The 11,612-nt window shown below is 37.6% G+C and overlaps 1 long non-coding RNA gene across 1 annotated transcript; it reads left to right on the forward strand.

The window, feature by feature from the left end:
• The first annotated feature begins 4,461 nt into the window (after nucleotides 1-4,461).
• On the forward strand, nucleotides 4,462-7,205 carry LOC110891728. The gene is made up of 3 exons (XR_002565513.2): nucleotides 4,462-4,711; nucleotides 6,459-6,525; nucleotides 6,974-7,205. It is a non-coding gene; the product is annotated as an uncharacterized LOC110891728 (long non-coding RNA).
• Nucleotides 7,206-11,612: the final 4,407 nt, after the last annotated feature.

Here is an 11,612-nt window from a genome sequence, read left to right on the forward strand (position 1 = left end):
ACACTATGTTACATGATTGTGATCCTAAAATAATGTTATACGACATTTTACGACGATCAGGTTCGAAAACGGGCCTCATAGACGCGATTGGGCCAACCATATTTTATTCTACTGATTTGGGCCATATATGCTCATATCTAATTTTTTTTAAGCAATTTATATAAAGTATGAATATATTACGAGCTAAGGAGTTTAAAATTAGATAAATTGTAATTAGTGACATTTATAGTGTTTCGTAAATTGTTGAATATATAATTTAATTACAATTTAAAGCTCATTAAATACACATACATGTGTAGTATATGTTCACATACATCTGTATGGATGCAAACATGTGTATCTAGATGGTTAACATTATTGTTAACATGGATGCAAACAGATGTATATGTTCGTTCACATACATCTGTATGGTTAACATTAAATACATATACATGTGTAGTATATGTTCACATACATGTATGGTTAACCCAAGATATTTTATTCACACCTACAGACTACACCCTATAGGTTACTACTTTCTCTAAAAACTTGGTTAAAGATCATATCACCATTCCTCATTTGATGGCAGACATGCATACATGATTACATGTACTGCAATTTTTTTTTATATATACATTCAATGAGTTGGACTAGATCGAGCAAAACAAATCTTTTCCCATGCTTTATAATTTCACAAACCTAACATGTTTACATATCATTCTCTCCTCTGATTATACACACAAACCACCTTATATTTCTAAACAATCTCACAACCCAGCCACACATCGACAGCCACACCCCCTAATTCTCCCTCTCGATCTCCGATTCCGGCGACTGGCGTGGTGGCGAAGGTGATATCCGGCAGCCTCATTCCTCCTGCAAACCACCCTCATCCAGACCTCTCTTCTTCTTACACCCCCCTAATCCGTCAGTTGAAGAATCGACCACCACCATTGTCGGGTGGTGGTGAGCAACGGCTGCAAGACAGAGGGAAAGAGAGAGAAAGTGACGAAGGAGGAGACAAATCGAGAAGAAATCGGAGAATCGGAGACGGAGGAGCAGCACTGCCGCTCGCGGCGGCGGCGGAGGAGTCGAACGACGGCAGCACAACTACAGGTTCCGGTAAAGCCATCTCACCTCACTCGAATCTTTTGAGATTATTTCTTTTGATTTCAAGTGTTAATCGACATGGATTTGTTGTCTTTCTGTTCTGATGATGACCCGATGACGATGAGAATGATGATGGCTGATGGCGGTGCTTGGTTCCACGGCCGGCGACTCGTTTTTCCGGCGACTGTTGCCGGTGGCGGTGGGTTTTACAGCAGCGGATTCCGGTGAGCTCTACCAGATCTTATTTAGTCATTCTTTTTCTTTCTTTCCCCGAATAATAATGTTTCGGTTTTTGGCGACACGGTGACTCGAGACTTGGTTGGGTTCAACAAGTTCAAGTCGGTCAACAAAGTCAAACCAGTCAACACGTCAGGTTGACTGGTCAACGCTGGTCAACGGGGGCCTCGGGTTCAGTTATGTCAGATTTGATTCAAGTTAGATGATGGCTCGGGTCAGATTCGGTCAATGGTTTGGTTCGGGTCAAGCAAGTTGGTCGGTCTCAGCTTTGGTTCCGGTTGACTCGGTCAAACCGAGTCGACTCGGTCAAACTCAGGTCAACAGCGGGTCAACTCAGTCGACGCAAGACCCGGTAAAGTTTAACGACGCGAAATTTAGTTAGTTCGATATAGTTTTTAAGATTCTTAGTTAAACTCGCAACCGAGCTCGACCCGATTAAATAAAGCCTATATATTAGCGACCTTGTTTTGATCTTGGCGCATTTGACAAGATTATTATATATTGTTTGGATTATTGTTGAATTTTTGACAAATAACGACAACTTTGATTGTCGAGGCATCCTAAAAACAAGGGAAACTCTGCCCGATTTTCGTAAAAACCCGACTTACAAAACGGGATTTTATCTAAAAAAAACGACACCAACCGAGACTCTAGTTTTCGTATAAAACTAAATATAAAAAGTATATGTATTTTAATGTCGTTTTATAACTTATAAACTGCAAATATAATATTTCGACAACAAATGAGTTATAACTTAACGAAACCCGACACATATTTAGATAACTAAAATTATCTATATTTATTCAAACATTGAAAATCCGATCGTTTTTATAACATAAATATAATAGTTTATATTTATTTCAAATATCGCGAATTCGAATACTTACTTCACACATCAACCTTAAACGCTTTTGGTGAACTAAATATACTTGTTATACTTATTTTAAGCGTCGACGACTCGAATATTTTCTAGTATTTTTATAACAATAGTATATTTGTCTGCGTTCGTTACAAAACATCAAGTTTTCGAATAGATGTATATGTATATATGTTTATTTATTTCCATCCTACGAAAACTACAACGGTATATTACCGTATCATATACGACACAACAAGACGCACCCTTATCCGTATACGTACTTCTATTCGCGTCAACTAACACGACTTTGTAAAAATATTTATATTTATATATAAATATATATATATATATATATATATATATATATATATATATATATATATATTCTAAATCACTCAAAAACTAAGTCGATCTCGAGACTTAGTATCTGTCCCGCTTAAATGGGATCAAATAACCATAAATTGGTTATTTCAAAACCAAGACGATAACACTATACTAGAATCGTTTAGTTAACGATTCGGTAGAGCTCGGACACGTAGTTTAACTACGTCTTTAAACTAGAAACTGATAAGTTATTCCCTGTTAGGAATACTATAGATGCACGCTAGCTACATCACATTCGTGGAACGACACTACGGAAACACACTAAGCTAGCATTGCACAGGAACGTCAAGGTGAGTTCATAACCCCCACTTTTTACTGTTTTACATTTTTTATAAATGTTTTCGGGGGTGGAAAGACATGCAAGTTTTGCAAAAATAAACAACTTTTCGATGAACGAAAACTCATATTTATAAACCGTGTTGCGAATGAATTTCAAGGAACTTAAATGGTTTACGAATGAGTTCGATCAAACATACCGGTTTTACAAATTTGATTTGCATATTACGAAACGTGCATGATTTTCTAATGGGTACGGGCGACACAGTCGAGGTGATTCGACACAGTCGAGGTGATTCGACACAGTCGAGGGGATTCGACACAGTCGAGGTTATTCGACACAGTCGAGGTGATTCGACACAGTCGAGGTGATTCGACACAGTCGAGGTAATTCACACAGTCGAGGTGATTCGACACAGTCGAGGTGATTCGACACTAAAAACCGTCTACACAGGTTGAGTACTTCCTATGTCGCCGTATACGTTAATGTCCTCGCGAAACATTAACGATCAACCTGTTCATAGACGCTTTACATACCCATTTACAACAGTAAAACTTTCATATATTCATAAGATTCATTTGATGGAAACTCACAAATACATGAATTACAAACTTTGGTAATGTTTTTCAAGTTACACCTAAGTAAGAGGAAGCGCTGATCCTGCTTACAAAGGTCCATTTGGGCTCAGCCCATTCTCTCTCGTGCAATGCACAAACACTCTCGTGGGCTAGACTCACAGTTCTCATATATCATGCTAAGAAAATGCTTTTACTATATTTTCTCAAAAACTTTAAAACCGGTTATCAAAAAGATTTATTTTAAATCTTTTCAAAACAAACTATGAACTCGCTCAACTTTATGCTGACTTTTTCGCATGTTCTTTCTCAGGTTGCATTTTAAGACTATGGAACGGTTGGAATAGAAGAACCCACGGGATTTCGAGTACTTAGCGGGCGTTCATTGTTTAGAAGTCTTAGCTTTTTGCTTCCGCTGTGCAATGAAGATACCGGTCCAGTCACGCCAGCTCTGATATTTCGGGGTGTGACATAATATATATTAAACCGTAACTAGGAATGCAAGGGTTTGATTTAAAACCTTTCCGAAGTCCGATAACACTAAAAATTGCCCAAAAAGCACTAAAAGCGACGATTTCAACACTTTTCCGCAGAAATTCTGCAGAAATCAGCTTTCTAATATTTTTACGACATGTAAAAATGCTATTTAACATAGAATTCATGTGAGGATACATTCGGGTATCATCCGAACCAATAACTACATCAATTCACACAAGTTACATAACTTAACGTTCAAATAACGTCTAACCGAAACAATTCGAAATGAATATCCGAACAATATCAAATCTTTTTTTAGTAACCTTCTAGTGTTAATTGGATCATTATGGTCTAGTAATGATCATTTAACACCCTTTAAACACTTAATAACATTTCAACAATTCAAGACCCCCCCCATGTTGTGAACGTTTTTAAGTGGGTCCCACACCCTTCCCCACTTGCTAAAATATCCTAGATATTTCCTATGTTGCAACTTGTGAAGATATGGATGATTAAAAGTCTAGAAATCCTTATCATCACCAACACTTTTCTAGAACTCTTACACCTCACAGAACACACACTTAAGACTCCATTTTCTTCTCTAAAAATTCAGCCATATACACCTCTAAATCACCTTCCTTTCAAGCTATTTGTTGATGATCAAGATGATTTTCTATGGAACCTAAGATGATCTAAAGCACTTACAAGTTAAAGCAAGCTTTTTCATCCATTCAAAAGTTTTCTACTAACAAGATCTTCATCTTTTTTGCTTTTAATCATCCTCTAGATCATCCCTAGCCACTAGTGCTAGAAGTGAGCTTCTAAATCTTTTTTTTTTTCATACTTATTTATGTTTATGATTGTTAATATAACTAGTAATAACTAAAGAATCATACATAATAATATGAAGATACAAAGAAGCAAAAATAAAAATCATGATATGTATGTTTGTTTATGTTGTGATTTAAGATTTATTACTTACATGTTTCATCTTATCATGATGGATATCATAAGAATAACTTGTTAGATGTTTAAAAACATGATCTAACAAGTATACATGTTTATGTTAAAGGGTATTGTTAAACATAAAGGTTTAAATGGATGATCATAACCTTTGATTTTGTTAAAGTATTTAAGGTTTTTTTTATTAAAAACAATACTTCTACAAGATTATGAAAACAAACATACAAGATGAGATTTTTATAAAAGTGGTTAAAACTAGAAGTAAAGCATTAGTTAGGATATGTTATGATCATGCCCAAAACCCTACATGATTTTGAGATCATCTTGATAAGTTTATGTTATAAAATCTCATATGTTTTAGTTAAAGATGTTATGAGTAAATTGAGGGTTAATTTGAAAAGAAAATGATATGTTTATTAAACATGGCTAAGTGATTAATACAAATGTTATATGGCCAAATTTTTCTTAAAATTCATATGTTAACAAAACTATCATTTTTGGTTAAATTTTTACAAGATTTTAAAGAAAGGTTTATATAAAAGAAAAGATTAGATAAATATATATTTTTTTGAGGAAATATATATTTGCTCACTTTAACAATTTATGTGATATGTAATATTTGGTGTATTAGTTATATGTAACAAAATTAGGAACTTGAATCCAATGTTACAATTAAACTCAAGACACATTATAACTAAAGTCATACAAAACTACACATGATTACGCCTTAAAAACAAGTTACGGACAATCTGAAGGATCGGACACCATTTATGGTCAAAACGGACGACGAACGAATCCATAAATGTATCGCCAATCCGAAGAGTTACTACGACGTTTAGGCGATCTTTCGACGCGGACATATAATTACGCTATCGTTAACAAAATTCGGACAATTTAGAAACTTATAAAAACTATTACATATTCTTTTAACTAAAAAGCCTACTTAGTGATTTTTTTTAAAAAAAAGAAAGATGTTTATTCAATTGGGCTTATAATTTTCAAATGGGCTATTCTTTACAAATGGGCTTAACTTCATAATGGGCTTATCAAAATACATGGGCTAAGCCCAATATCAAAACTCATGGGCTAAGCCCAATACCAAACATATGGGCCAAGGCCCAATAACATTAAGCCCAATACTATTTAGGCCCAATACTATTTAGGCCCAATACTATTCAGGCCCAATACTATTTAGGCCCAATAACATTTGAGCCCAATAACAAAAATTCTTGGGCTAGGCCCAATAACATTAAGACATGGGTTCGGCCCAATGACATGAAAACATGGGCTCGGCCCAATGACACAATTAGTAAAAATACTTGTATACAATGGATTCATACAAGACATGAAATCATGAGGACAAGATCCAATGATACAACTCACAAGATACAAGATTATATATATATATATATATATATATATATATATATATATATATATATATATATATATATAACTGTTTAACAATTCATACATCTAATACACAGTTCAACGAACAACAAAGACATACAAGTCTTACACACATTTAAGACAGAAGACTTGTACTCAAGTCATTTACAAAGACCGAAGTGTCTAACATATATAAGAACATTTGTAGGTCGCAACATCGTTCAGGATGACCACGCGTAAGATCACGAACACGTACCATTCACGGACGCAATACTGTGAGTTCATGTCCCCTATTCATTTAAATGTTTTACAACTTTACAACTATCGGGGAAAATACATGTTCAACGTATGTTAAAGTTAGGGAATGAAACACCTTAGATCATGTGCGAACTAGGGTTATACATCTAAGCACCATTAATCCAGTTTGGAACTAGGTACAAGTGGTTAGATCTAATGGGTTTTGGCGAGCCCCACTCTTGGTCGTGGACCCATACAGAAGAGTGATTTGGTGTCCCAGTCGATAGGAGTCGACATAAAATCGTCTAGGGTTGGATTGCTTCCTTTTTCGTCACACATATTAATGTCCTTGCAAAACATTAATGATCAATGATATCATTAACGCTTTACATACTACAACTTACATTTTAAATACATCTTTTACAACTAAACTGCATGAATTCGCCAACTTTTGTTGATGTTTTCCAAACTTAACATGTATTTCAGGGAATTAATGGACCATGTCGGGATTCATAGTCAAGATGACAAGTACCGGAACTCCATGCCATCTTTTGGAGGGTTTATCTATTATATTCCACCTCTTTGCGGCGATATGATGGTTTAAACCCTAGTAGTTTATTTTCATTTTGATGTATGAACTATAACACTTTACTTTTATGTTAATGGTTTGTAACCGACACACTAAACTCGTGATGTAATCTTTTGAAACACTTATGTAATGGCAATGGAGTATGTTTTATTCATATAGTTTGTTCATGTACATCGATATTTATGCAATGAAAACCATACAGATCACACCTCGTCCGCTATGAGCGGGTGTGACACCAAACAAGTCTAGGTTTGATCCCAGATGTTTACAAGTGCCCCTATGCATGCAAAACTATTGGCCATGATCCAGTATTTCGAAAACCAGCTCTTTAAGGCGGTGCAACCGGTTATAACAGGCAACTGCCATTTTCTGCTGCCAGCGACAACCTTACGGACCGCAAGCAAAGGTCCTTGCGGTCCGTAAGCACCTCTTACGGACCGTAAGTTAAAAACTATACGGTCCGCAACTGACCTTGATCTGAGATGCCTAGTTACAAACCTTGCGGACCGTAAGCCCTTGGCTTTGCGGTCCGTATCCTCTTTTTAATTATTTCTGCCCAGCTCCGCCACCTTACGAACCGTAAGATTGCCTCCTTGCGATTCGTAAGCCCTCATCAGAAGACAAAATATTGTGAACTCTTAGGCTTTGACCATGAAACTTTTATGTCTTCGATTCTTATGCCTCTTTCCAGTAGTGGGGCCATGTATTCAGGTCTTGCATGCCTTTGTATGTGATGCCATACATTTACAAGTTCTTTGATTCTTTTGAAAAGGTCTTGAATGTAAAATTGTCGTAAACACTCATAGAATCCATTTCTTTGAGATTTAAATTACTTACCATTAAGTATAACCAGATTTATATATATATATATATATATATATCAGATGTTTATTAAATATATTAAGGTTTGGGATTTATAAATAGGTCGCTTAGAGGTATTAATTAACATGTCGACACTTTTAAATCCTACCATACATCCTTTAACTTGATCCGGGTTTATAACACGTTTGCCCTTCATGACACGTGTCTTTGTTTTATTGGGTAAGAATTTACGAGGTGTTACATCCTCACCCCCTTAAAAGAAATCTTGACCTCGAAATTTACTGAAACAAATGAGGGTACTTTTCTTTCATTGTGGACTCTACCTCCCACGTATACTCGGGACCTCTTCGGGCATCCCATTTGACCTTCACAATCGGTACATGCTTCTTCCGAAGCTTTTTAACCTGTCGATCTTCGATCGACAAAGGTTTCTCAACAAATTTCAAGCTCTCATCTATGTGTACATCCGTATGGGGTATGACTAGTGATTCATCAGCTACACATTTCTTCAGATTGCAGATGTGGAATACATTATGAATACCACTGAGCTCTTCAGGCAATTTTAACTTGTAAGCCACTGCTCCAACGCATTCGATGATCTCGAATGGTCCTATGTATCTAGGGCTTAACTTGCCTTTCTTACCAAATCTCATTACCCCTTTCCAGGGTGATACTTTCAGCAATACTTTGTCACCTACCTCAAACTTTAGAGGTTTACGACTTTTATCTGCGTAGCTTTTCTGCCTATCCCTGGCAGCTTTGAGACGATCTCTTATCTGCATAATCTTGTCTGTCGTCTCCAGGACTATATCAGGTCCTGTTAGTTGGACATCTCCAACTTCTGCCCAACAAACGGGCGTCCTGCACTTTCTTCCATATAAAGCTTCAAATGGTGCAGCTTGGATACTGGAGTGATAGCTATTATTGTATGAAAATTCAATCAGTGGAAGATGATCATCCCAACTTCCTCCTAAGTCAATAACACAAGCTCGAAGCATATCCTCGAGCATTTAAATTGTACGCTCACTCTGACCATCCGTCTAAGGATGATATGCTGTTCTGAAGTTCAATCGAGTGCCTAAGGATTGCTGAAAACTTTTCCAAAAGTGTGATGTATACCTTGTATCCCTATCAGAAATGATAGACACTGGCACTCCGTGGAGAGATACAATCTCGTCCACATATAGCTGGGCTAACTTATCTGAGCTGTGTGTTTCCTTAATAGGTAGGAAGTGGGCTGACTTAGTCAGTCTATCCACTATCACCCAAATAGTATCATTTCCTCGCTTTGTCTTTGGTAACTTGGTGATAAAATCTATAGTCACCATTTCCCATTTCCAGGTGGGAAGTTCAGGTTGTTGCAGCAAACCTGACGGCTTCTGATGTTCTGCTTTAACTTGAGCACACGTCAAACATTTGGCCACATAAGTGGCTACGACTTCTTCAAGCCTATCCACCAATAATTTGCCTTTAAATCCTGGTACATCTTGTCACTTCCAGGATGAACAGAATACTTGGAACTATGAGCTTCCTGAAGGATTACTTCCCTAAGTCCTCTATAGATTGGAACCCATATTCGTCCATTAAATCTTAGGATTCCATCCTTGCCACATGATAACTGTTCTGCAGTGACTCCCAGTTTTTCATTTGGGTAGTTAGCCTCTAATACAGCTTCCTTATGCGCGGCTAACAGTCTTTCATTCAAATTGTTCTTTAATTCAATGCTTTTAGCATTGATTCTTATGGGCTTCACCCTTTCTTTCCGACTTAAGGCATCGGCGACTACATTCGCCTTGCCTGGATGGTATCGGATTTCACAATCATAGTGATTTAAAGTTTCCATCCATCGTCGCTGCCTCATGTTTAAGTCCTTCTGATTAAACAGGTGTTGAAGGCTCTTGTGATCTGAATAGATCACACACTTGGTGCCATACAAATAATGCCTCCAAAGTTTAAGTGCAAATACAACGGCACCCAACTCCAAGTCGCGGGTGGTGTAATTCTTCTCATGCACTTTTAATTATCGAGAAGCATAGGCAATAACTTTGCATTTCTGCATGAGCACACACCCCATACCAGTGTGTGATGCGTCGCAGTAAACTACGAATTCTTCAATACCTTCTTGCAATGTCAACACTGGTGCATTGCTCAACTTCTGCTTGAGGATGTCAAAGGATTCTTGCTGCTTAGGTCCCCAGTCAAACTTGATATTCTTACGAGTCAATGAAGTTAGGGGTGTAACAATTCTCGAGAAATTTTCAATAAATCGCCTATAGTATCCTGCCAAACCCAAAAAGCTACGAATTTCTGTGGGTGTCTTCGGCTCTTGCCAATTCATGATAGCTTCGATCTTAGCGGGATCCACCTGGATACCACGCTCACTAACTACATGTCCAAGGAACTGGACTTCACGAAGCCAAAATTCGCACTTTGAAAACTTGGCGTAGAACTTCTCTTGCTGGAGTAGCTCCAGAATACATCGAAGGTCCTTCTCATGGTCAGCTTGATTCTTTAAATAAATCAGAATGTCGTCAATGAAGACGATAACAAACTTGTCCAAGTAGGGATTGCAGACGCTGCAGGCCTTGCAGACGCGATTCATGAGATCCATGAACGCTACTGGTGCATTAGTGAGCCCAAAAGGCATCACTAGGAACTCGTAATGTCCATAACGAGTCCTAAACGCAGTCTTGTGCACATCTTCATCTCTAACCTTCAGCTGATGGTAACATGACCTCAAGTCAATCTTGGAAAAGTAACTTGCCCCTTGCAATTGATCGAACAGATCATCGATCCTGGGCAATGGATATCTATTCTTGATTGTTACCTTGTTAAGCTCGCGGTAATCGATGCATAGACGCATCTATCCATCCTTCTTCTTTACAAACAGGATTGGTGCTCCCCCAAGGAGACGAACTAGGACGAATGAAACCTTTTGCCAATAAATCATCTAGCTGAGTCCTCAATTCTTTCATCTCTGTTGGTGCTAACCTGTAGGGTGCTCTTGTAACAGGTGTTGCTCCAGGAATAATGTCAATTCTGAATTCTACTTGCCTATCTGGTGGTAAACCAGGTAGTTCTTCATGGAATACTTCGGGATATTCAGAAATGACGGGGATGACTTCAATCTTGGGCTTCGGCTCATCAATAGTCACTTGTGCCATGTAAATGACACAACCTTTCTTCATACACCTTGACGCCTTAAGCATAGACACTTGCTTAGGCAATCCATACCGAGTATCTCCCTGTATGGTAAGTGGCTCACCATACGGAGTCTTGATCACCACTTGTTTCTTGTCACACACAATTTGAGCTTGGTTATGAGATAACCAATCCATGCCTATTACTATGTCGAAACCATCTAATTTCAAAGGAAGCAAGGACAATGGAAAAGAGTGGTTCCTGATGGATATGAAACATCCATCTAACACTGTTGAAGCGGTTTCTATGGTACCATCGGCCAATTCTACTTCATACTTTATGCTTAGGGTTCTAACAGGCAGATTTAACAACTTACAAAACTTATCATCAACAAATGACTTATCTGCTCCAGAATCAAATAACACCCTTGCATAAACATCCTTAATAAGGAAGGTACCTGTTATCACGTTGTCGTTCTGGATGGCTTCCTAGGCATTCATCTGAAAGACCCTAGCATTGGTCTTTTTCCCATCTTCAGCCTTCTTTGCGTATTTTGGGCAGTTTGTCTTAATA

Source organism: Helianthus annuus, chromosome 7 (genome assembly GCF_002127325.2).
Source record: "Helianthus annuus cultivar XRQ/B chromosome 7, HanXRQr2.0-SUNRISE, whole genome shotgun sequence".
In the NCBI taxonomy this organism is placed as follows: Eukaryota; Viridiplantae; Streptophyta; class Magnoliopsida; order Asterales; family Asteraceae; genus Helianthus; species Helianthus annuus.